Genomic DNA, 24,147 nt, shown 5'->3' with positions numbered 1-24,147 from the left:
GACAGTGAGCTAACCCACAGACGCACAGGCACAGACGACAGTGAGCTAACCCACAGATGCACAGGCACAGAGGACAGTGAGCTAACCCACAGACGCGCAGGCACAGACGACAGTGAGCTAACCCACAGACGCACAGGCACAGACGACAGTGAGCTAACCCACAGACGCACAGGCATGGATGACAGGGAGCTAACCCAGAGACGCACAGGCACAGAGGACAGTGAGCTAACCCACAGACAGGGAGAACTAATCTATGCTGCTAAAGGAGGGGACAGCAGTCCCCTGGGGGAGGGGATGACTCTAGACGGACCGGCAGGTGTCAGAGGTGTGGATCCTGCTCTGTTTCTTCATCTGGTGGCTGTGTTCCATTTATAAAAATTCATCACGCCAATCACTTAAATGATGATACACTTTTCTGTAGATATATATTAAACAACGAAATTTTAAATAAAGTAACCAAATGAATCATATTCTCTCTATAAAGAAACCATCCTTGTCACTTCCTATTTGGGTTGAAAATAGAAAAGGCAGCAGGAAAATGTGACAACAGTTCAGGCTCCTGTAAAATCCATTAAAAAGTAAAATCAACCAAAGGAAGATTCAGGGCCAGGCTTAAATCGGAAAGCAAGGTGGAGGCCCAGGAGAGCCTCTTGAGAGCTGCACACCTCTCCTGCCCAATCATCCTCTCATCAGGGCCGGGGGTGAGAGGGAGGAGGACGTGTTCTTAACCTGGCTGAATTTAGCCACACATCAACGCCCATGCCACAGGCGCCTACTGGCCCGACACAGGACCAGAGACAGGTGCTGTGCAAGGGCAACACAAGATGCATCAACTTTGCAACTCTGGTTCCAGCCCAGCCCTGCCAGTTTTCAGACGTGTCCAAGCCAACCTGAGCTACTAGGTGATGTAAATGACGTTGAATCAGGAGACCACAGATTCCTGGGACTTGAAAGGGACCCCACACCAGGCCTCTCAAAAGGCAATTCTCACGTAATTCCTTCTCAGGATGACTCACAGATGGCAAAGCAGGTGGGAGCAGGCGTCTGTGGCAGGAGAGGGGCAGAGGGTGGGCTAGCCAGCCAAACCTAGATGCCAGCCGCACCATCGCCACCAGACACTGACTGGGGCCCGCCTGCCCAGCCAGGCCCTGCCATGCATCTCTATCACTGCAGAAGGAACTTCACCTTGGGAAGGAAAGGAAAATGAAGGGACAGCTCAGCCTGAAACCTGGGGGTCTCCAAACTCAGCATGCAGAGAGTCCCAACTAAAAGGAGCTCCCCAAACATTTACAGCATTGTCATAATATTGCATTATCATCATTTCAAGCCAAATGCTATAAACTATTAACATGCAGTAGGACCTCCATAGTTGACACCTCCCTACACTGACCCCTCCTCAAGTTGACCTAATCTTCATAGACCAGACATGCAGCAGGCATCCGTATTAGCACAGCGGGCCTAATTCCTTATGTTGCCCACCTCCATGTGTTGACTAGTTTGTTACGGTTCCTTGTGTGGTCAACTCACAGAGGTTCTACTGCAATTAATATTACTTTTTAAAGTCAAAGCAGGATTTGGATGTGTCTGGAGACTCAGCAGGTCCTTGGGGAATGACAACCCAGGTAAGAAGAGGGAAACCCTACTGAGAAAAAAAGGCCCTTTATAACCTGCAGACACAGAGCTCCCAAAGGGGCCCGCAGCCCGTGGGACACTCCCTTCTCCTTTCCCACACACGCATCCCTGTCTGTCCAGGGAGCTCTGTCACAGCTGTTGACTTTTCACCATGCCTTGGTGCTCATGTTAAGTTTGTTTTTTTCTTCTCTAGAAACCTTGTAGGGAGGAAGCCAGAAGCATCCAACGAAATACAGACCTGTCCATCCACCCACGGGGGAGGGTGGAGTGTGATTCCCCAGAGCTATCTAGGGGCACTAACCCACCCAGCTCCTATGAACACCTCCTGCAGAGCCCACATTGCTTTTTAAGGGCATATCACATGCGACATGAGTTTTCTATTTACACATGCCTATCTTCCCAACTGGACTCTAGATGCTCCCAAAGCAAGAACTGTGTCTTACTTAGCTCCGTATGCTGCCAGCAGAGAGCAGCTTCCCAGCAAGGTCAGTTGAATTACATCAAATTAAATTATGAGTAAGTTAAAAAGGGGGGAGAAAACTTCACCACTAGATAGAGTAATGAGGGGTCAAGGACATCGGAGTTGAGTTAGACCCTAAGAGAGGGGCTGGGCCAGATGTTTGAGAGCCTGTCATACTGTGAGCACCCCCAAATACTGAAAGAATGAGGGAGACCGTTTCTTTATTTGGTTATCACCCAGCATTCATTCTGTTAAAATCATTCATAATCTATATGCACCTGACCCTGAGACCTTGAGTGCAGGCTGCAGGGTTTGGGCCCACTTTGCATGTCACACAGCATGTATCAGAAAATACAAACAGATATTCAGCAGGAGAGGCACCGGCCACCACCTCAGGGCCACTTCAGGAATCTGGGTCCAGTGTGTGTGCTAGAACAGTGGCAAAAAAGGGCTGGGCACTGGGAGGCCATGTAGCTAAGGGGCCAGAGGGGCAAGGCCAAGATTAAGAATTCAGACCAGAGGGGAGAAGAGGTGATAGGACAGACAAGGGACAGCTGGGAGAGACACAGTGAAGGAGCGAGTACAGGGGACCCACCTTCCTGGACACTGGCAGGATGAAGACACAGGACCTGAGGGTGCTCAGCTGTGAAACCTGGCTGAACAGGTATTACCCTGCTGCAGGAGGTTAGTCCATAAGTTTTACTTTAAATCAAGGCAGAGCACCTGAATGAAAATAAGTGTTTCCCCTTGAGCCTCACAGGGACCCAGAGCCACACTGGTCCTTTACACAAACTGGAGAGAACGTCCCCCTCCTGGCCCTGGGTGGGTGCACAGGTAGGACAGGTGAGTGGACAGTGTCCCTCTGCACTTCTGACAGAGCCGTCTCCTCCTCTGGGCACCTCCTCCCCAGGCACAGGCTCAACTGCATTCACACCTGAGCTAGGTGTCCTGCACAGGGCAGGCGCCACCCCATTACTCAGGCCTGACCAAGCACAGCTGAGGTTTAATGGATAACGGATGATGCAGAGAACAAGCCAAGTACTCCTTGGATAAAGAACAGTTGGACAGTGGGGAAGGTAAAGACTCAGCGGCGTTTGACACAGTGTGAGCAGCTTACAAAGAGGAACCAATGCAGGAGGCTCCCAGACTGAAGAGCCATATTCAAAGCCAGATAAACAGGGAACTTCACAACTCCCTCTCCTGGGGATGGAGCTAAGGGTGTGTGTGTGCACATGCACACGTGTGTTGCATGCACACTCTAATAAGCATCTGTGATTATGCACAGTACGCTGACAGTGAAAATCCTTGTACCTTTCTAAGCTCAGGCCAGGCCCTCTGGGAAGGATCCCTGAGGGCACGTCCTCAATGCTGGCAACAGAAGGCTGGGTGCCCATCTGTCACCACAGAGCTGGAATCAAAGCCCAGCGAAAAACATCAAAATCAATGTATATAACAGGAAAAGCAGCCATATCACAAATGCGGTTCCTCCTCCAGCCCCTTCAGAAATACCCTCTGTCCACAGCCTCATTTCTTCGGAGCACACCGATGACGGCTGTGATGCTCTATGAACCTCTCAAGTCAGCTCTCAACAGAGCAGCAGTTGTGCACCAATATAGAAGGGTCTAGATCTTGTCATTTCTATTTTATTTATTTATTTATTGTTGTTAGAGACAGAGTCTCACTTTGTAGCCCTCGGTAGAGTGCTATGGTATCACAGCTCGCAGCAACCTCCAGCTCTTGGGCTTAGGCGATTCTCTTGCCTCAGCCTCCCGAGTAGCTGGGACTACAGGTGCCTGCCACAACACCCGGCTATTTTTTTGTTGCAGTTTGGCCGGGGCCGGGTTTGAACCGGCCACCCTTGGTATATGGGGATGGCGCCCTACTCACTGAGCCACAGGCGCTGCCCTGATCTTGTCATTTCTAACACAGCCCATTAACTCAAAGTACAGTCACTGGAGGAGCAAATTGTTCGCCTGAGTGTGTATTCGTGTGCAGAGGGCAGAATCCCAGCAATAACTTGCATGGAAGCTTTGCTGCAGGCTGCGTGTGCACTTGTCAGACTTCTCTTTCACATGTAGTAAGTCTGAACCCCATTAAACAAAGTTTCCTGAGGGCGTCCTGTTCTCAGACATTCCCATTCAGCAGGTTGGGCTGAGACCCATGACTGCATTTCTAACAAGCTCACAGGGGATCCCAAGGGAGGCTGATCCAAGGATCTCACTTTAAAAAACACTAGTTTATACCATGAGCAAAAATTTATGACGTGCAGAAGAAAAATCTATCGAGCTTTGCAATCTTGATGGCTCTGTGAAACCAATAGAAAATCACATTTACCAAAGTAATTCTCATGAAATAAAAATGAATGATGATTTAGGTCATGCTCAAGAGCAAAACCATATTAGCCTGGCTGTAAATTAGCCTTAGAAGGAAGCATATTTCCAACATCTTTCAGGAAAATAGCAGTTGAAAATTAATGGTCAAATTAGAGAGACTTAGTGTCACCAGTACAAAGACAATTTAGCATCAAGGCTCACATTTTACAGGTGAGAAAACTGAGAACAAAAGAGAACTCCCAGAAAGTGAGGAGCAGAGGCAACACCAGAACCCTGTCTCTGGACTCCCTGCCCAGCGCTCCTGTTCTGGGCAGTGCTCCTCACACCTGCAAGCCAGGTTTCCCATCCTGGAATGTTTCCATGGAGAAAGCTGTAAAGACGCAGGAGCCTCGTGCAGTTTCACCGTCCTCTATAGGAGAACAACGCAGATGAACCCTGCACAGTATCAGCATAGAAAAATTCGTTCCTGGTGTCTCTTAAAATAAACCTTCCTTCCGTGCTGACACTCAGAACGTCCATCAGAAAAGAGCACACCCAGGCAAGCGTTCTCCTTGTCTCCCCTTCCTCCTTCTTGCCTTTCTGTCCTACCACCCAGCGGACTCAGAAAACATTGGAAAGCAAACCCCAAGGCAAAGGAGTCATGGAGGGCCACTCATGGCCCTCAGAAGCTTCTAGCAGCATCCCTTCCCCTGCAGGACAAATGTGTCCATTTATGGTTTTCTTGGCTCGAGATTGAAAGATGATGTTCTTGCCATCTTAGGCAAAACGACTGTCCAGATCTGGGAGTAGACATCCTTCTCTCAGCCTTGCAGCCGCTGTGTACAATTCAGTTCATACAGCTGGACAGAACAGCCGCTGGGAGCTGGGGAGATCCCCTCCCCCACCTCCCCACGGGCCATTGCTCTTGCGAAATTGAGTCAACGGTTAAAATTTTGTTTTTCCTTCTCATTTTGTTATCAGAGGAACAGTGAGTGTGTAGGAAAACCAAAGTAACTGTCAAGAAGAAAAGATAAGAAAAACAAAACGTCTATTTAAAAAGTCAAGGTCACAATGTGACGCATTGGAAGGAGATGCTTGGTCTGATACTAACAATCCTCCTGCTTCGTGTGCCTAGTTGGTGGTTCCTCTTTGCCTTCACTGTTCCATCCATACTCTGCTTTTGCTTCCACTTGTGCTTGAGGTTTGGGGGATTTCAGATGAAGAGCAATTTTAGGTTAAAAGCACAAGCTGAGGTTGAAGAGATAAAAGTGGGGACACCTGGTGCCAGGTAGGGCCGCCCTCTGGGTAAGTTCAGACAGAAACGTAGAAGCTGGACAACAAACCCCAAGGCAGACGGCCCGGTGCCCAGGCTCTAGGCAAACGTGAAAGCCACGGAAGCACCAGCGGCCTCCCCGGTTAGTGCAGCACCAGCGGCCTCCCCGGTTAGTGCAGCCTGGAGAATCACTACGAACAGCACTGACTATGAGTTAATGTGGTTTACAGCAGCCTCAGGTACAAGGATGTCTAAGTAGTGGCATCCTATACTATTTTAAATAACCAACAATAAATAATTATGAACTCCACAGGGTGTCTATAATGATCTACACACACTTTATGGACACCCTGTATATTCAATGGAATCCAACCAGACTGATAATTTTTTAAAAATACTGTTGCCTTTATTAAAAATATTTTAAGTCATAAAAATGCAACATAGAACATCCTATTTAAAAGTCAAAACTGCAGCATAAAACATTGTTTTCTATATGATGACCACCTCTCTTATTTTATGAAAAGGTAATTCAGTATGTGAGGAATATTTACTACCTACAGACACTCACACATATAAAATGTATGATGTGACCAAATGTTAGAAAGGAACATGAAAAAGTAATATTTTGATTGTGAGGATCAGCCTAATTTTAACTCAATTTCTTCTCTCTCTTTCTGTTATTGCTTACAGAGTTTGCAGTATTAAACCAAGGATGTACATTAGGTTCCATTCAGTTAGGGCAATGTCAACTGGGCAGAAAGTAATAATCAAAAAGAATCTGTTGAGCTTCTCCTCCACGCCAGGCACTCGGTATATACCCATGAATGCAACAGACCCAGTTCCTGCCGTCAGGAAGCTGACATTCTAGTCAGAGGAGGGAAACAACAGAACAAGCAGGTGAAAGCATAGCCATCAATGATGATATAAACACCCACGTGCCACAGACACACAGTCAGCCCCAGATGTCCGCTCATGCTTCCTAGAGGGTCAGACAGAGCCAGTGTTTGATGCACTCCCTACGTGTCTGAGTTCCCTGCTGCCTCAGTAACAAACTACCATACACTAAACCCAGCCTCAGAGTTCTGGAAGTCAGAATCCAAGAGGGATCTCATGGGGCTACATTCAGCAGGTCAGCAGGGCTGGTTCCTTCTGGATGCTCTTGGGAATAATCTGCTTCCTTGTCCAGCTGCCGGAGGCTGCCCTGTTTCTTGGCTCGTTGCCCCTTCCATCCTCAAGCCAGTGACCACAGCACGGTGACCTCCCCTTCTGTCGTCACATCCCATCCCTGGCTCTGATTTCCCTGTCTCCCTCTTTCCCTTAAAAGGACTCACCTGGGTAATCCAAGGTGCAGTCCCCATCTCAAGATCACCTGACTGGCAACCTTAACTCCATCAGCAACTTTAATTTCCCCTGCCAGGTAACAGCAAATTCACACTTTCCAGGGGTAAGAACACTGATCTCTTTAAGGGGGCATGAGTCTGCCTACCACACTGGGGTCCACGTCCTGCCCAGCTCCCTAGCTGAAATGCTCCATAACACCTCTGTCCTCAGAGAGGTTTAGCACAGGGTAACCAGCATCAGAGATTTTTTTCTGAGGAAGTATAAATACAAAACTAACCTTGTCCACCTATGAGACGTTGGGCAAGTCACTTTAACTCAAATGGAGTTAATAATACCTAATTCATGGTTCTGTAGAAATAATTATGTAACATAAACTATGAAAAGATGTGTGAACCCCAAAAATGCAAAGACAAGTTAGTTAATATTAGATAGATTTAGTTGTTCCTGAATCCTTCTGTTCATAAACAGAATTTCTTTTTCTTTGTAACAAACTGAAAATTTCAAGCTAAATGTGGAGCGGGCATTCTGGGATACGATGGTGATTAGCCAATGGCATGTGGTTCACCCTCCCACATTCCCACTGAAGGAAACAGAGAAACGCATAAAAAGAAGGTGAGTGTGGAGGAGCCCCTAGCACACAGGAGGGATGTGACAAGTGGACCCTGGGAGGATGCACCGGTCTCAGGGAGTGACCCCACCTCAGAAGCATGAAGTTTTTGCCGCTGAAAGGAACTGCTATCAAAGGCATATCTCCCCCATCAGTGCATCTTTCTACGTCCACCGTTCAGAGAACTCAATTCCTGGAACTGCAACCTACCCAGGCAAAAAGGATGATGGAGATGAACAGAAAAGAAGAGAGAAGGACAGAATCATGAGAGGGAGATAAACTAGGGTGGTAGATTTTTTTTTTTTTTTGAGACAGAGTCTCACTTTGTCACCCTCAAACAACTATTTGAACCATTAAAAAAACTACTAATACAATTACAAGACTATTTGAAAACTGCTAACACTGTATGACATTTTAAAACTTGTAGGGTTGACTCTAAAGCTACCCTTAAAGTCAAATCCATTATTAAGAAAGAATAAAAAATTAAGGCACTTAATTCAATATATTAGAAAACAGCAAGGCGTGGCAGCTCATGCCTGTAACCCCAGCACTCTGGGAGGCCAAGGAGGGTGGATTGTTTGAGCTCAGGTGTTCAAGACCAGCCTGAGCAAGAGTGAGCCCACATCTCTACTAAAAATAGAAAAATAGAAAAACTAGCCAGGTGTTGTGGTGGGTCCCAGCTACTTGGGTGGCTGAGGCAAGAGGATCATTTGAGCCTAAGTGTTTGAGTCTGTGTGAACTATGATGCCACAGCATTCTATGTACAGTAACAGTGAGACACTTTCTCAAAAAAAGAAAAATAAAGATATTAGAAAATGAAGGAATCAAGAGAAGTTTTGAAAAAATATTTAAGTTGTAATCAATGACTCAGAAAAAAAGGAGGGAAGCAAAATTGATAAGGAATACAAGAGATAGATCTTCAGAAATTGATAAAATAAACCAGATAGTCAGGTTTGATCAAGGAATAAAAGGGAAAGAAGCACATAATATAAGGTTGCAGAACAATTACAGAACAAAAATGAAAGTAATGCATACTTTTATCCATTTCTAAAATATTTATGAAATTGACACTTTTGTAAGAAAATGTAAAGTACTAACACAGAAAGGTATCAATGGAATGAAACTGGTACAAAATTATCTTCAGAGAAGAGTATAGACCAAGCAGTATTGTAAGTATTTTTTCAAATTTTCAAGTTACAGATAATTTTAATGATTCATGAAACATTATTTAACATACAATAACATGGAAATCATCAATTCATTTTATTAAATAGTGTGATCCTAATACGAAAGGCTGGAAAAGGAGCTAAATGAGCTATATGTCAATTTCTCTCATGACCGTAAAAGCAAAAATTTCATAGAAAGTATCAACAAATAAAACCCAATGTCATATTAAAAGAAAAACTATGACATGGCTATCTAGAGTTTCCTACAGAAGTGGCTTAAAGTAGTGCCCTTCTCTCCCTTCTCTTTCCTTCTCTATGTGTGTGTGACACAGATGTACATACCTGTGAATATATATTTCTGTCAAACATTTTAATAGGTGTTAATCAGGCATTTGATCACATTCAGCATCCATGCAGATTTTTTAGAAAAACATAGAAAACTAGAAACTAAAGGTGACTTCCATAGGACAGCCAAAGGGAACTAACAATAGCCAAAAGGCTCCGAGGCCCAGTGGATACACACGTGGACTGCTAATGGCAAAAACTACCCCATGAAACTAAAACCTCTCTATCTAATAGCAAATTATTGGAAAATTGAATGGTTTTGGTGTGTATAATACATTTTTATTATCATTTACATAATTGAAAAGTTTTAAGATTAAAGCATAAAGAAGAAATATTTTTGAAGAAAATGTAAGGAATAAAACAATAAACAATTAAGTAAGTGAACAGCTTTCACAAATAAATATTAAAAAAGGCAGAAATAATCATGAATCATGATAGACTTTTTTAAAACCTTAATCAAATGAAGAAGCACTATATGAATGAGAAGAGTAAGCACTATAAAATGTCATTTTCCCACAAATTATTTATAGATGTGTCAAAACCCAGAGGGATTTGGGGAAATTTTAACAAAGATTCTGAAGTTCACCTGGAAAGATAAATGAGTGATACTAGCAAATGATTTTTTTTCCAAAACAAGAGGGAAGTAAATCTTGCCCTATCAGATAATTAACATGCTAATTAGCTACATCAATTAATTAATGAGTAAATAGAATGAAACAGATACCACAAAAACTGCCTGCAGCTCATAAAAGAATAAGCATGGAATAAAGGTTATGCTGTAATTGTGAACAGAAAGATTATTCGATAAGCAATGCTGGAATTGACTATTAAATCTGTTCATCTATTTAAATGAAATCTTTATCTCATGCTAAAATAAACTCCAAATGAAGTAAAGAGTCCATTAAAAAAAAAAACACAAGAAAATCAGGGGAGACATTTTAAATTGTGAAATAAATATACGACTATGATTATGGATCTAAAACAATGAAAAAATGCAAGGAAATGTGATGTAGTTTTCAATAGGTGAGAATGAAAATCTTCTGTATAGCAAAACAAAAAGTAAAACTTTTGAAACAGAGTGAAATAAAATAAAATACATAAAAAGCTCTTCCAAATCATTAAGAAAAACAATATTATCCCATTATTTAAAAAATGGAGACTGGACATGGAAGGAAAGGAAGGAAATATAAATGTTCAATAAATATTTGTAAAATGTTCAACTTCACTGGAAATGAAGGTGAACTAAAGCAGTGAGATACCATCTTTCCGCAATCAAACTGAATTTCAAATACGTAAGAATAATTCTGGCAGGAAAACCCTGAATTGTGCACTCTCCAACACTGCTGTTGGGATTTCACAGTTGTTCTAATTCCTGGAAAGTTGCTTAGTAATACATGTTAATCTCTGCCATCAGTACCCTTTGACATTGAACCAACCTACAGAAATTGTCAAAGAGTTCTTTCCAAGAACACACATCACAGTGAAGACATGGAAAATGCCAAAAAAACTCAAATGGAGGCCTGAATAAGTAAGTTATAGAAATAATCAAAGGCAACAGTAAAATAGTTAAGATCAGGGAATGTGGAATCAGTCAGCCTGGATTCAAGTCCTAGTTGGCTGTTAAGTAACTTCAAGTTACTTAAACTCCTTGTGCCTTATAATTCTTTGCATGTAAAGTGGAGATCACAATGGTAGCCAGTCTATAGGGTTTTAATAGAGATTAAAGCAGTCACAGAGGTAAAACCCTTAGAACAGTGCCTCGAGTAGCTAAATGCTCAATAAACATCACTTGCTGTAATACTAAGAAAAACACTGTGATTATGACAACTATTATGAAGACATTAAAAATTAGTTTTTAAGGTTAATGCCATGGAGAAATGTCTACAGAAGTTAAAAAGCAGGATCCACCAATGCTACACAATGTCTTCCAGAACATAAAAGGAGGAGAAGCCCTTCCTAACACATCCTGGTAGCAAGACCAGACCAAGACAGTTCAAACAGAGAAAATTACAGACCCATATCCCATGAGATCATAGATGCAAAAGTCTTCAACAAAATATGATCAAGTCAGACCCAGAAAATATAAAATGAAAAACACACCATAACCAAAGGGCCTTATTCTGTATTCAAAAATCAATCCATGCAATCCACCGTATTAACTGTCTAAAGAATAAAAACCATAAGCATTGCAGTTGATACAGGAAAAGCATTTCAGGGCCTAGAAAGGAACTTGCTCAGCTTGAACAAGGACATCCATGAAAAATCTTCAGCAAATCTCTTACTTAAGAGGGAAGGACCAAATGCTTCCCCACTTAGATCAGGGAGGCAAGGATGTTCATTAAAACTCAATTTTGTACTGAACGTCGTAATCATTTCAATAAGGCAAGAAAAGGAAATCACAAACCCAGAATATGAATGTTTATAGCAACTGTATTCATAATTGCCCCAACTAGAAACAACCCACATGTTCTTCAGCAGGTAAAAGGATGATCAAACTGTTGTAAATCTGTATAATGGAATTCTACTCAGCCTTAAAAAGGGACACACTGCTGATGCACTGACCTTGAAGAGCCAGCCTGCCCAGACTGCAGACCCCAGGACTGCCAGCGTAGGACACAGGCCAAAAGAAAATATCCCCACAGTGACAGAGAACGGAGCCCGGGTCAGGGACACAGCAGGGTGTGACTGCAAAGGGGTCTCTCAAGGGAGGTTTTGGGAGTGACACATTGCTCTGCATCCAGATTGTCAACCAATGTTACTGTATTTTTGTTTCATTTTAAAAGCAGAATCCAGGACATTACATATAGTATGGTATCAATCTTCACATGTGTTAGGGAGAAATACACCACCATGTTGGAAAATACTAGAATTGACCAGTCTTCATGTCCAACTTTACTAAAGGCAGGTGCAATAATTTTCCTCCTGCACACAGCCTAACAAACACCTGTGACAGGAAACAACCAAAGCCCCACCTCCCACTCAAGAGGTCCTTAACATCAAGCTTGCAAAGCCTGGGTTCTTAAGGTCCTAGGAAACTTTTCTTTCTATGGAAATGAAGTTCAAATCACAGCCCAGAATTGCAATAATAAGGATAAAAACACTTGAAAACTTGTAAGCTTAGAGACCTCTAACCTGAAGAAGTAAGGACCTCTCATTTTCAAAACAGCCAGTTCTTCTAATGGTCACATGAGGTAAGTACCCAGGTAGAAAGTGGTGTAGAGGCAAACTCGGTTCTAAAGCAAGCTAGGAGGGTTCTAATAGCCAGTGTTTCTGATTAAACAAATCTTTTGTTTGCTACAAAAAGTAACCTACCCTGAAAATCCCTAATTTTTCCTGTGTACTAATTATACTGAATGTCAAAAAATTATCAGAGATTCAAGAATTTCAGAATTTGAAATAATTTTACCAAGAATGTATTTACCTTAAATGTATTTCTTTCTTCCTTTCCTTTCTTTCTTTCCTTCCTTCCTTTCTTTCTTTCTTTCTTTTTTTTTTTTTTTTTTTTTTTTTGAGTCACTCTTGTTGCTTCAAAGTAGAATACTGTGGCATCATAGCTCACAGCAACCTCAAACTCCTGGGCTCAAGCCATCCTCTTGTCTCCACTTCCCAAGTAGCTGGGACTACAGGTGCCAACCACAACACTCTGCTAGTTTTTAGTAGAGATGGGGTCTCTCTCTTACTCAGGTTGGTCTCCAACTCCTGAGCTCAGGCGATCTACTGGCCACGGCCTCCCAGAACATTAGGATTGTAGGTGTGAGCCACAGTGCCTGGCCAAATGTATTTTTGAACCTTAACCTTCTGCTGTTTTTCTTAAGTATTTTCGAAGAAAGGAGTCAGAAAGACTGGGTTCTAGCCTTAATTTGAATTTTCTTTCACATCATTTTCCTCAAAGGTAAAATCATATGTCTCCAAGGGACTCTCCACATCTGATACTCCAGGAAACCAACACTGGTGAATGCAGCACTGTGAGAGTCGCGGCCACACTGCCTGAATGAACAAACTACTCGAATAAACTATTTTCATGGAGCATTCATTCAGAAATATTGTGCAAATGACAGAAAAAATTCTTCATCAAAGAAACCATTAACAAGCCATGCATGGCCTTAATCTGGCACACAGCTCAGGCCGCCATAATTGAGAGCAGTGAGTCTACAGTGGCTGAGAACAGCCACCACGTCCTAATTTCACTAGTGTAGACTGACCTGGTGCTCATTTCCCTCACAAACTTACACCAAACTCTGTGTAATGTCCAATACTACTGGGGACAGAATTCTGTTAATTCTTAAAGTTACAATGTTTTAATTCACTTTACATTTGGAGTAGGCAATGAGTTACTTAATTTGACTGCTTCTTTTGCACTAAAGGTACATGGGGTGACATGAGAGATCCTTGTGGTGTTGGATCTGTTCGGTATCATGACTGGGATGTGAACATTCAACCCTACACAGGTGATAAAATTGTATATAACCCAGTAAACACACGTGCACACACACACAAATGCTAAAGTAGTCCACCCTTATCTGTGGTTTCACTTTCTGTGCCTTCTGTTAACAGAGGTCAACTGCGGTTCAAAAATATTAAATGGAAAATTCTAGAAATGAAGAATTCTTAAGTTTTAAGTTGCATGCCATTCTGACTAGCGTGGTAAAATCTCACATTGTCCTGCTCCATCCCACCCTGTATATAAATCATCCCCATGTCCCATGTCTTCACGCTGTCCACACTACCCCGTCACTTCATAGTGGGCTCATTTTCAGATCGACTGTCACTGTAGTGCCCTGCACCATTCCAGGTGAATAGTGGCAGCCTGACACGACGGCACTTCATCTCACCAACTACGCTCTCCATCATTTCCCATCATCACAGGAAGAAGGCTAAGTCCAGTACAGTACGGTATTTTAAGAGAAATAGAGAGAACGCATCACATAATTCTCTTACAATATATTGTTATAATTGTTCTGTTTTATTATAGTCATTGTTAATCTCTTACTGTAATTAAGTATAGGGAAAAAAGTAATGCACACAGGGTTCAGCACTACCCATGGTTTCAGGAATGCACTGGGTCTTGAAATGTGTCCCCCACAGATGCAGGAAACTACTGTACAAATAAAACTGGATAAATGTGAGTAAGACTGGCAGATTATGCTACAGTCCTGCAGAATAAGAATCTTACCTTGGGGGGATAGTGGGGAAAATGGACAAGGGATGTTTCTGTATCATTTCTTACAACTGCATGGGAATCTGCAATTCTGTCAATAGAAATTTGAATTTAAAATAAAAGAATATAGGCCAGGCACGGTGGCTCATGCCTGTAATCCTAGCTCTCTGAGAGGCCCAGGTGGGTAGTTACCAGTGCTCAGGAATTCTAGACAAGTCTGACCAAAAGCAAAACCCCATCTCTACTAAAAAGAAATAGCAAAACTAGCTGCGCGTTGTGGAAGGACCTGTAGTCTCAGCTTCTTGGGAGGCTGAGGCAAGAGGATCGCTTGAGCCCAAGAGTCTGCTCAAGCTGTGAGCAAGGTTGCTGTGAGCTGTGACAACACAGCACTCTGCCCAGGTCACAGAATGAGACTGAAGATTAAGCCTTTCTCTATCCTTAACAAGTAGTCCTCCCAGGGGGTAGCGACTCTTATCAGTTTCAGGGGTATAGTGGCCAAAAGAAAAAGACACAAAGGAGAAAAGCAGAAGGAAGAAGGGGAGGAAAGAAGTAAAGCCAGCAATTTGAGATGTTCCTGCTATATGTGCAAATAAGTTATTCAATCCCTTCGTATTCATACTTAGGAGAGCTGAATACCCCTGGAGTCCAGGAGGGTGTTTCTGCTGAATCAATCCTCTCCCACTGGATTCCAGCGGTAACCAGGTCTGCTCCCTCCAGACAGCACACCAAATCGTCTTTCTCTGGGAAGTCTGACTGCTCGAGGAAGGTCTAAAACTAGAGACTCAGAGCATTGCCCAAGGAAAGGCCCAGCCATCACCCAACAGAGACATTTACAACCAGTAAGAGCCTCCTTCCCATAGTTCCTAAGCATCCTTTCAATGGATCTACTCCCACACACATAGGAATAGATGCCAAAGACTCCCTGTCAGATGAAGAAAGTACATATTATTATTACAAAAACAGGACAGACAACAGAAACCTGGAGAAAAAGAGCTCCTGCGGGGAAAAGAAAACTTCAGACTACTCGAGTCTATATCAGGATAGAAGAGGTGACACTGTCCTGGGGAAGCAGAATGGGAGGCTGTTAAAAAGAACTTCCACAGGAGAGAAAAAAGAGCTCCTGGAAATTAAAAACACGACAACAGAAATTAGAGGTTCAATATAAGAGCTGGAAAATATGGATTTAAAAAATCTACAGAAAATAGAGCCAAAAGAGGAGAGAGATGGGAGGGAAGGGGTGAGAAAGTCAGACCAATCGAGGCGGTCAAACACCCAATACGTGTAACAGGCAATGCAGAAAGACAGACGTGAGGACATAGGATGGAGGAAATCACAAAAGCAAAGTCCCCAGACCTGTAGGACATAAGCTTCCGGATGAAAAGAACCCGTGGATCCAGGAAAATGGGTGAAAACAGACTCACACCAGTCATGTAATTATGACATGGCTGAACATTAGGAAAAAACAGACTATTTGGAGCAAAGCAAAGAAAACAGGTTCCCCCCAAAATTTAAAAAATAGGAAAACATCAGACTTCTCAGAGGCAACACTAGAGGCTGGAAGAACTCTAAGCCATGTCTTCAAAATTTCAAATCAAATGTGCTCCAAATTAATTCCTGACCCAGCCTAACTATCTTCTAAGTGTGAAAGCAGAAACCTGCAAAGACTCAAAGCTTCACTTTCCACACTCCCTGTGGTCAGAGGCACCCCGAGCGTGTGGCCTGCACAAAAGCACATTGCAAATGCAGGGATCAGCCGAGACAGACCCCTACCTGGGATCCAAAAGGCAGGACTTTCAACCCAGGGAGAGCTGAAAGAAATATGCAGAGGAAGCTGACAGGAGATTGAAAGATGACAGCCGGGTGGCAGGCTTCACGAGGAACCTGTCCAGACTGGAACAGGCCACAAGAATCTGGTAACAATTTCTTCCAAAAGCAAACTCGATAGAATATTTCACTCACTGTATATATTTAGAGAAGATTAAAACTACTGGGGGAAAGTTTGAGTTTAAGTTAGTGGTAAATAAAGACTTAGAAAACTAAGCAGATAAGCATGTATTAATTCACATCTGTCCAGGACAGAAAAATTAAGTACAGCATATTTCAGAGCTCAGCTACTGAAAGGATTTATGTGGCTGTGATAAGGCTAACACTGACCACTACCCTAACACAGCAGGGCTCAGCCCTGGCTGCACACTAGCATTACCTGGATCACTTTATTAAAACGCAAACAAACAAAACAACACCCAGGCCACACCCCTGAGTGGAGCATGAGATCTAGGCAATGAGAGCCAGGCACGAGTAACTTCTATTGCTCTCCAGGTGATCATTTGTGCAGAGGAGACTGAGAATTGTGCAGCCAGCCAAAGATGCCCCGTTCACACTCATCATACTGCTTCTAACGTGTGCCTGCTGCCACAGCCGCTGCAATCTCCACCAACTGTCAGCTGCATATTCTACCTAGATGCTCTCAGAGTCAAAATACCCAAAAATGAATGCTTCGAGTTCTGTCCTCCAAAGGGCATATCATGGCACCCCCCATCACTTCCCCCCCTTTTTTTACTGTTAAAGTTTTACTTAAGAAAGCCACTTTTCACTCCCTGTCCTCCACAGGTTCAAATACTGAGGCAGACTCGCTCACTAAAGCGAAAGTGACTTTTGCTAAAATCAAACAATCCAGAAATACAATGTGGAAAATGAACAGAAATGTTGCCAATGCTGCAAGTGTGGAAGTCCCCCAACCAGGTCACAGATGGGCTGACTTTCTTTCCTTACTTTCTTTTCTTTCCTTTCTTTCTTTCTTTTCTTGAGACAGAGTCTTAGTAACCCTGAGACAGAGTGCTGTAGCATCATAGCTCAGGCAATCTCAAACTCTTGAGCTCAAGTGATCCTCTTGACTCAGCCTCCTGGGTAGCTGGGACTACAGGCACCCACCACAACGCCCAGCTATTTTTAGAGATGGGTTCTCACTCTTGCTCAGACTGGTCTCTCGAACTCCTGAACTCAGGCAATCCACCTGTCTCAGCCTCCCAGAGTGCTGGGATTCAGGCTGACTTTCTTTAGCCACCCTCTCCTAGAAATAAGTAAGCATTGACAAGCAGGAATGATGGCTACACTTCATGACTTAAATAATAAATGCTCCCTGGCTTGACAGCTCCAGAAGAGACATAGGTCTTTCCCTGTCCCTCCATCTCCCACCTAAGCCCTAAACTGAAGTTGAAAGGGTCATGACCGACACACTCCCTGGACCACAGAAGGGTGCAGGTGAAGTGACTCCTGTTAGAACACATTTCAGTTTAATCCCACCCCCAGCCCCTTTGACATGCCATCTCTTCAAAAGGCCAAGTCTTCATTTGGTGTCTATGCCTAACACCAGCTGCCCTGTGGTGGGCTCCCCACAGTGTCTGGGGTGCCCCCCACAGTGGCTGGGGTGCCAGCTGACATCCTCATCACAAGTCAATGACAGAACTTGTTTCTCTTGTACTTTTATCAATGCCAGATATGATCCTGCATTTTATTTTTGGCTAATCTGTTACTGAAAAATGATATTTCATTATTTTGAAGTTCTGATTTCCCATTAAGATTGAGACTGGAGCGCTAACTTGTGTCCACAGGCTGTCTGCAATGGCTCTTGTGTAAACTGCCTTCCTGCTGCCCTCTGCCCATTTCTCTGTGAGTCTGCCTTTTTATGCCCCGTTCTCTAGCAATCTAATTGCCTTTGTTTTTCAGGTTCCAGATTTACCTTCCACATGCCATGCCGTATTTCTCATTTGTGGCTCTCGTAATACATGAAAATTAGTTGTTTGGTGCCTCTCTTCCCAGCCAAGCTTGAGCACTGTGAAGATGGATACTCAGGGTGTCCATCACAGACACCGCTGTCACCCTGGCAACTAGCAAAGAGCCTGCCACATGCTCAATGGACAAATTGGACGAGGTGCCCGTGTCTTACATCATAGGGATCCAGGCAGGGCCTCCCTCAAGAGGTTCCACCATACAGGGTGAGGCAGGGCTAGGAAACCAACAAAGGTCCTGGTGTAGCCCCTAGGACCAGCAAGCACAGGGAGTGCTGCTACCCCAGGCAGGAAGGGGACCGGGAAGGAAGCAGCAGGTGGAAGCTCAGGAGGCCCATCTCTGTGTGGCTCATGGGAAACTTTCTTCCACCCAGATTCTCAGATCCCACAGGATAATCCCGTGTGGTATCACTGCAAGTAATAAATAAAAATAAGTATCAAATAAGCTCTCCAGAAACAGAAAGCAGGAATAAACCAGAAGAACTCCCGTTACCTTCCTGGCAGCACAACCCACTTGCTGTGCAACTTCAGGGACATTTTCTGCACTCCCCATACCCATTATGAAAGTCTGTGTGCTGTTATTCCTCCCCAGAATTCTTCAGCTCAAGGAAATGAAACCTCCTTACAGAAAAAGAGAGTTGCCAAAATCCTATCCTATCAGCCAGCTTCCACCAGGCCTTGGAATTCTCAGCAAATAGTTGGTTTTGCAATTCTTTTGGCTTTGCCAACCTTCCAGGGTAAAAAAAAAAAAAAAGCTTCCCACAAGGATTTAAGGTTTGCGAGTGGAGGAAATGTTTGAGAAAAATCTGGGTTGATGAGAAGCTAAGAAAAGCCAGGAGGAAAGAGAGAGACACATCTATATATGTTTATGCAGAAAATAGAAAGGTTGAAAAGCAATGTGTTTCTAAAATGCTGCTTCTATGAAACCAGCCTTCTGTTATCCCCTGCTCCTGAGTTGACTGAAAAAGGCAGGGTGATTCCTCATCTTCTATTCACGTCCTCCTCAGCTGAGGCTGGAAAACGCAGCACGTGCAGCTCTGACGTGGGCAGGCTTGGGTTCAAATCCCGCCGCGTAAGGACGGGCGCCGGGCACGGCATTCCACTCTTCTTCGGCTCAGTGCTCTCCCGTGAAAAATGGGTAACAACATTGAATTTGCTGGATTGGGGGCAGAATTGCAAACCATGAAAATAAAATCTGTGCCAGCCAGTGGTCTCCTAACACATGATAGTTAGTTTTTATCACCAGCACTGCAGTTCAGAAACTGAAGAGCTTCTTTTTGGAACAAATATCTTTTATCCTTGCCTCTAAATTTTTAAAAGTATCTTCTGAGCTCCTACTACAGGCCAGATGACTCAGGTGACGGAAGGGAGGGAAGTTCACAGGGTCCCTGACCTCCTGGAACTTACAGTCTGTGGAAGAAAAGATGTTACTCAGATCAAAACCAAGCACAGACGTGGCACAGGAGTGCCGACGGGGGGTAAATGCTGTGAATGAAAGCACAATGAGGGCACAGGGGCCACACAGGAGCCTGTGGCACTGGGAAGTACAGGGCTCGCTCACCAGGTGCTGGACATGGCAGCCCAGACAGTGGGACAAGCATGCCAGGAGCCTCACAGCCTGAGACTGTGAGAAGCGCTGCCACCATGAACAGCAGAGGGAAAGCCAGAGTGGGCAGGCGTGGAGATAAAGCTGGAGGGTCTGGCCAGGCCTTGCACATCTTGTACATGAAGCCACGTGAAGGATCAGAAGGTTTCTGTCACTGCCCTCTCAGGAACAGGAAGCCACAAAGACAGAGATGAGCTCTCAGATCTGGAGGAAAACCACATCTAGCCCCCACACCCGGCAAGATGAGCAGGCACATTTTCATTAGTGGAAAACAGTGTAAAGATATTTCACTCCTAAGTTCCAATCCCTTTCAATCCTTGGGCTTTCCAAGACAATATTCCCCACCTCAGAGGCACTGACACCCCTACGCCCCTCCATGGATTGAGTGGTGGCCACTACGTCCTTCTCCTTGAAAGTGGGCTGACCTCTGTCACACCCTCACCAGCAGAAACAAAAAGCAGGAATGACATTCTGGGACTGCTGACGGCAGACACAAAAATGCCATGCACTGGTACTTTTTCTCTTGGGACTCTCACCCCTGGAACTCAGCTGCCACATTCTAAGGAAGTTCCAACCAAGTCACAGGGAGGGACCACGTGGAGAGGCCACATGTAGGTGTTCTGGCTGGCAGCTCAGCCGAGGGTCCATCTAGCCAGCTGCATCAACCCCAGACCTAGGAGCAATGCTTCCTCCAGATCCAGCTGTCAAGTCAGCCAGCCCTGCGGTCTTCCCAGCTGAGGGCCCAGACATAATGAAGCAGAGACAAGCCACCCCAACTAGCCCTTGTCCAAATTCCTGACCCAAAGGATCCATGAGCAAAAAAAAATAAGATGGCTATTTTACACCACAAAGTTTTAGAGTGATTTGTTACACATCAATAGTACCTAGGACAGAAAGTATCTCAAAGTTTTATCTATCTAGGTCTCTGTCTATAGGCACATAGAGAGCTTAGAGCTTTTCTTAATCACTGTTTGCCTCCCTGAAAACCTCCCAGAGAGGATGTCTATAATTACTCCTGAGTTAGAATCCCTGAGCTTTACCCACACCACTCCTGGAAAAAGATGACCCATGTTGTTTACATCAAAGAAAAATTAAACACTTTTAAACCATTAAACCACTTGAAATATCCAAAAGTATTCCATTCTCACTGCAAAAGGAAATCCAGCACCTTACATCAACTGGCTTTGAAAACAGAGATCAAAAATGAGACCTTCATTCATAACAACTAAGTAGGGCGGCGAGGGCTTGTCTTTCTCCACCAAGGAAGGATCATACATTTTAGTGTCTGCAGATTAAACAAAGAATGCACATCAGGTGTACCGAGCATGGTGTCTAGCACTGAACAGCCTCTCAAATTCCCATTATTATTACTGCTCTTGTTGTTGTTAGAACTAAAATATTCTTGATCCCACCACTAACCTTTCCTGACATAAATTAAGCAACTCTCATATTCTATCTCATCAGAAAAAGATCAGTATAGATTATTTTCCATACTGAATATCTTTTCAGTGTATGACCAAAGTTGTTAGTATTTAATACACAGTAGATCCTCTATGGTTGACCACCTCCCTACACTGACCACCACCTTAAGTTGACCCAATTTTCATAGAACACACATGCTCCACCTGGTATGTCTCAGTACAGCAGGCCCAGTTCCTTATGCTGACCACCTCCGTAGGTTGACCAGTCTGTTACATTCCCGTGGGTGGTCAACGTACAGCATTCTACCATATGGCAAATCTGAGGTAGATGTCAAGAAAAGGGATCTCAGATTCCATATGATTAGAAATGGTATGCAACGTTCTATAACATAACTGCCACAAGGATATTTTGCTAAAACAATTATCCTTTACAGAAACATAGAAAGGGAGGAAAAGAGAAAGAGAAAAGGAAGAAAGAAGGAGGGAGGAAGGGAAAGAGGAGCCAGGATGTGCTAGAAAGCAGCATCTGGGGAGTTACATTTAAGATTCACAGCACAGCTTTCAAGGTGAGTAAGTGGAACATTACCTTTGACCCCTTATGGATGATATAAATATTACAAAGCTGCACCCAGAGGGTGGCTTGAATGCCAGGGAATAGAGGTGGAAACAGAAAGCCAGGCCACTTCAGGTTGTTTTATTCCCAATCAATTGTTGTGTGACCTTAAGCCAATCAGCCTCTCTTAACTCATAAGGACTTCAAAACATGGCTAAGTCCCAGACTTCACTGTCCATACTGAAAGTACCATCAAGTAGAGCGGACTCCTAGTTCCAGGCAAAAGTCACCATTTACATGCTCAGGTATGTCGAAAGACAGTTCTTTTAGCAAAATAATCATTTTTAGATTTACATGCAGAAGTTAATGTTAATAATTATCTTGAAAACCTGTGCCTTGCTGTGCATCACATACTGAAACTATCAAAATCTAACGGAAGAAAAAGTGACCAGGGACAATCTCAGCACACACATCATGTGGGGAAAGTAACACCGGGGCTGACTCCTTCCTCCTGCACCCTGCTGGCTTTCCCTATGGATTCCCATTGGGAGGGTAGGAGGCTTCCTAAGCTTGACAAGGATGGGAGGGGATGGAAAGGAAGTGAGAAGGAAAGAGAATAGGAGTGGTAAGAAGGAGAGAAAGAAAGGGATGGGGCGAGGGCTGTGCTATGGAACTAAATCTGAGTCAGCAGTGCCTGAACAGAAATGTCACTGCCAGGGAAACCATTCCAAAATGGCATTCGAGTCACCAGGTTTCAAGTTTGCAGAGTGTCTACACCCTTCCCCGTGGAACCTTCCAGCTTTCCAGGGCCCAGGCAGCCCCCTGCTGTTGATCGACTTAACTGTATGGATCACATTCTCCATCCAGAAAAATGTCTTTTATATCCTGGAAAGTGGTGGGAACTCTATGACTCACAGAGCCCCAACATGCTGGAAAAATGGCTGGCATGTAATCAGCTCGGAATGGCCCTCTCCAAAGGTGGCATGAACTCTAAACTGCCTTTTCCCTCATAAAACCTGGGCAGATTGAAAGGGGGATTAATGAAAGTCCTCTTGGTCAGATTCCACCCGTAGAATCTCTGGCAGGTCCCCATGTGCCCATGTGCCCTTGAAGAAATGTCCTGCTTCCCTCCCACCTGCACAGCCCCCTTCCTGGTATCAGAACCAATGGCCAGAGGATGTGGGACTCAGGAGCCTTGGACAGCCATGCAGTCTTTAACTGCTTCTCTGAATAGGAGAGGGACTCTCTCATTACCATATATGATGAAGTCTGTCTGGAGGGCTGTTGGATCTACACAGAGACGGCTCCACCATCCCTGTCCACCACAAAGGGACAGATCAACCATTTCAGGGGAGACCCCTTTTTAAATTGATAGCATCTTTAAAAATATTTTACTCTCATTATCAAAATGTCTTTAACCTGCACCTCATAACGTCTTGAATTAGAACTCTGTCTATCCTAACACCGCAGCACACATTCGTAACTGCTTTTACTCACAAATCATTTACATAGCTGTTCTCCCACGAATCTCACCGCTTGAACAGCCGGATATAAAACCATTTTACAACACTTGTTCTTCCAAGTCCTTCCATAGTTTTTTAGACAGCTGCACTCGGGGATCCAAACTGTTTTCAGCAGACAACTGTTCTGAGCACATTTCTCTACAAGATCTTTTTCAGCTCAGGAAAGGTCAAGGGCAAAGACAAGACAAAAGTCAGACGGACCCGTGCAGGGCTCCTCGAAGGAGCCAACTGGCAGAGTCCGCTCCAAACCATTCCTTCCACACGGCAGTTCTGCAAAAGGGACCCGAGGGGAAGGACTCCGTGTCTTTCCAGTAAGTGGGCAGTTTAAGAGAAGAAGTCCATTCTCAAGCCCTAGCTGGATGGCCAACACTTTTTTCCTACTCGAACTTCCTGGCACCTGTTCTGAAAAGAAGGGTAAAAGAGCTTTCTGCACGGTCTCTATCCAGAGCCATGTTCACCAGTCAACCAACCCCACTCAGTCCTTCAGCAAACCGTGGAGTGTACAGGTGGTTACCTGCACAGGTACTGAATTTTGCCAGGACAACTTTATCGCTGGCCTTGGTGTGTTTGTTGAGGGAAAGATGCCCCACCACGCCGCGGGTAAGAAACGCAGAGGCGACAGGCGCAGGCAAAGGTTCCCAGGGCACCCGCGCGTGCCGGCCGCTTCTCCTCCCCGCCGTCCAGGCTCTCAAGGTCCCCTCTTCCCGAGCCCCTGCGGGGATAGACGGAGTCCTGATGCTCAGCGCCCCCGGCCGCTGACCCAGCCTGCTCGCCCGCGGCTTGAGCTGGGCTGCACGGCCGGGCCAAACACAGCAGCCCCGCGCCCAGCCCGGGAGCCCCGAGCCGGAGCCGCAGCGCCCACTCGGGGCAGGCGGCGAGCACTCACCCTTCTGCTCTCGCAGGCTCGACAGCGACCAGAGCAGCAGCGCCACCGAGGCCAGGAAACAGAGCTGGCTCAGCAG

General features: G+C 44.6%; 1 protein-coding gene across 1 annotated transcript in view; it reads right to left on the bottom strand.

Annotated features, from left to right (window-relative positions):
• SLC24A3 (solute carrier family 24 member 3) overlaps positions 1–24,141 on the bottom strand; it is a 517,777-nt gene extending 493,636 nt beyond the window's left edge. Inside the window, exon 1 of the mRNA XM_012810546.1 lies at positions 24,072–24,141. The gene's annotated coding sequence lies outside the window, so the exon portion shown is untranslated. The remainder of the gene's footprint in view (positions 1–24,071) is intronic.
• Between the last annotated feature and the right edge of the window lie 6 nt (positions 24,142–24,147).

The sequence above is a fragment of the Otolemur garnettii genome, unplaced genomic scaffold (assembly GCF_000181295.1).
Source record: "Otolemur garnettii isolate 467f Iridium unplaced genomic scaffold, OtoGar3 scaffold00136, whole genome shotgun sequence".
NCBI lineage: Eukaryota > Metazoa > Chordata > Mammalia > Primates > Galagidae > Otolemur > Otolemur garnettii.
Note: the sequence above shows the minus strand (reverse complement) of the source record. Positions and strands in the feature narration are given on the sequence as shown.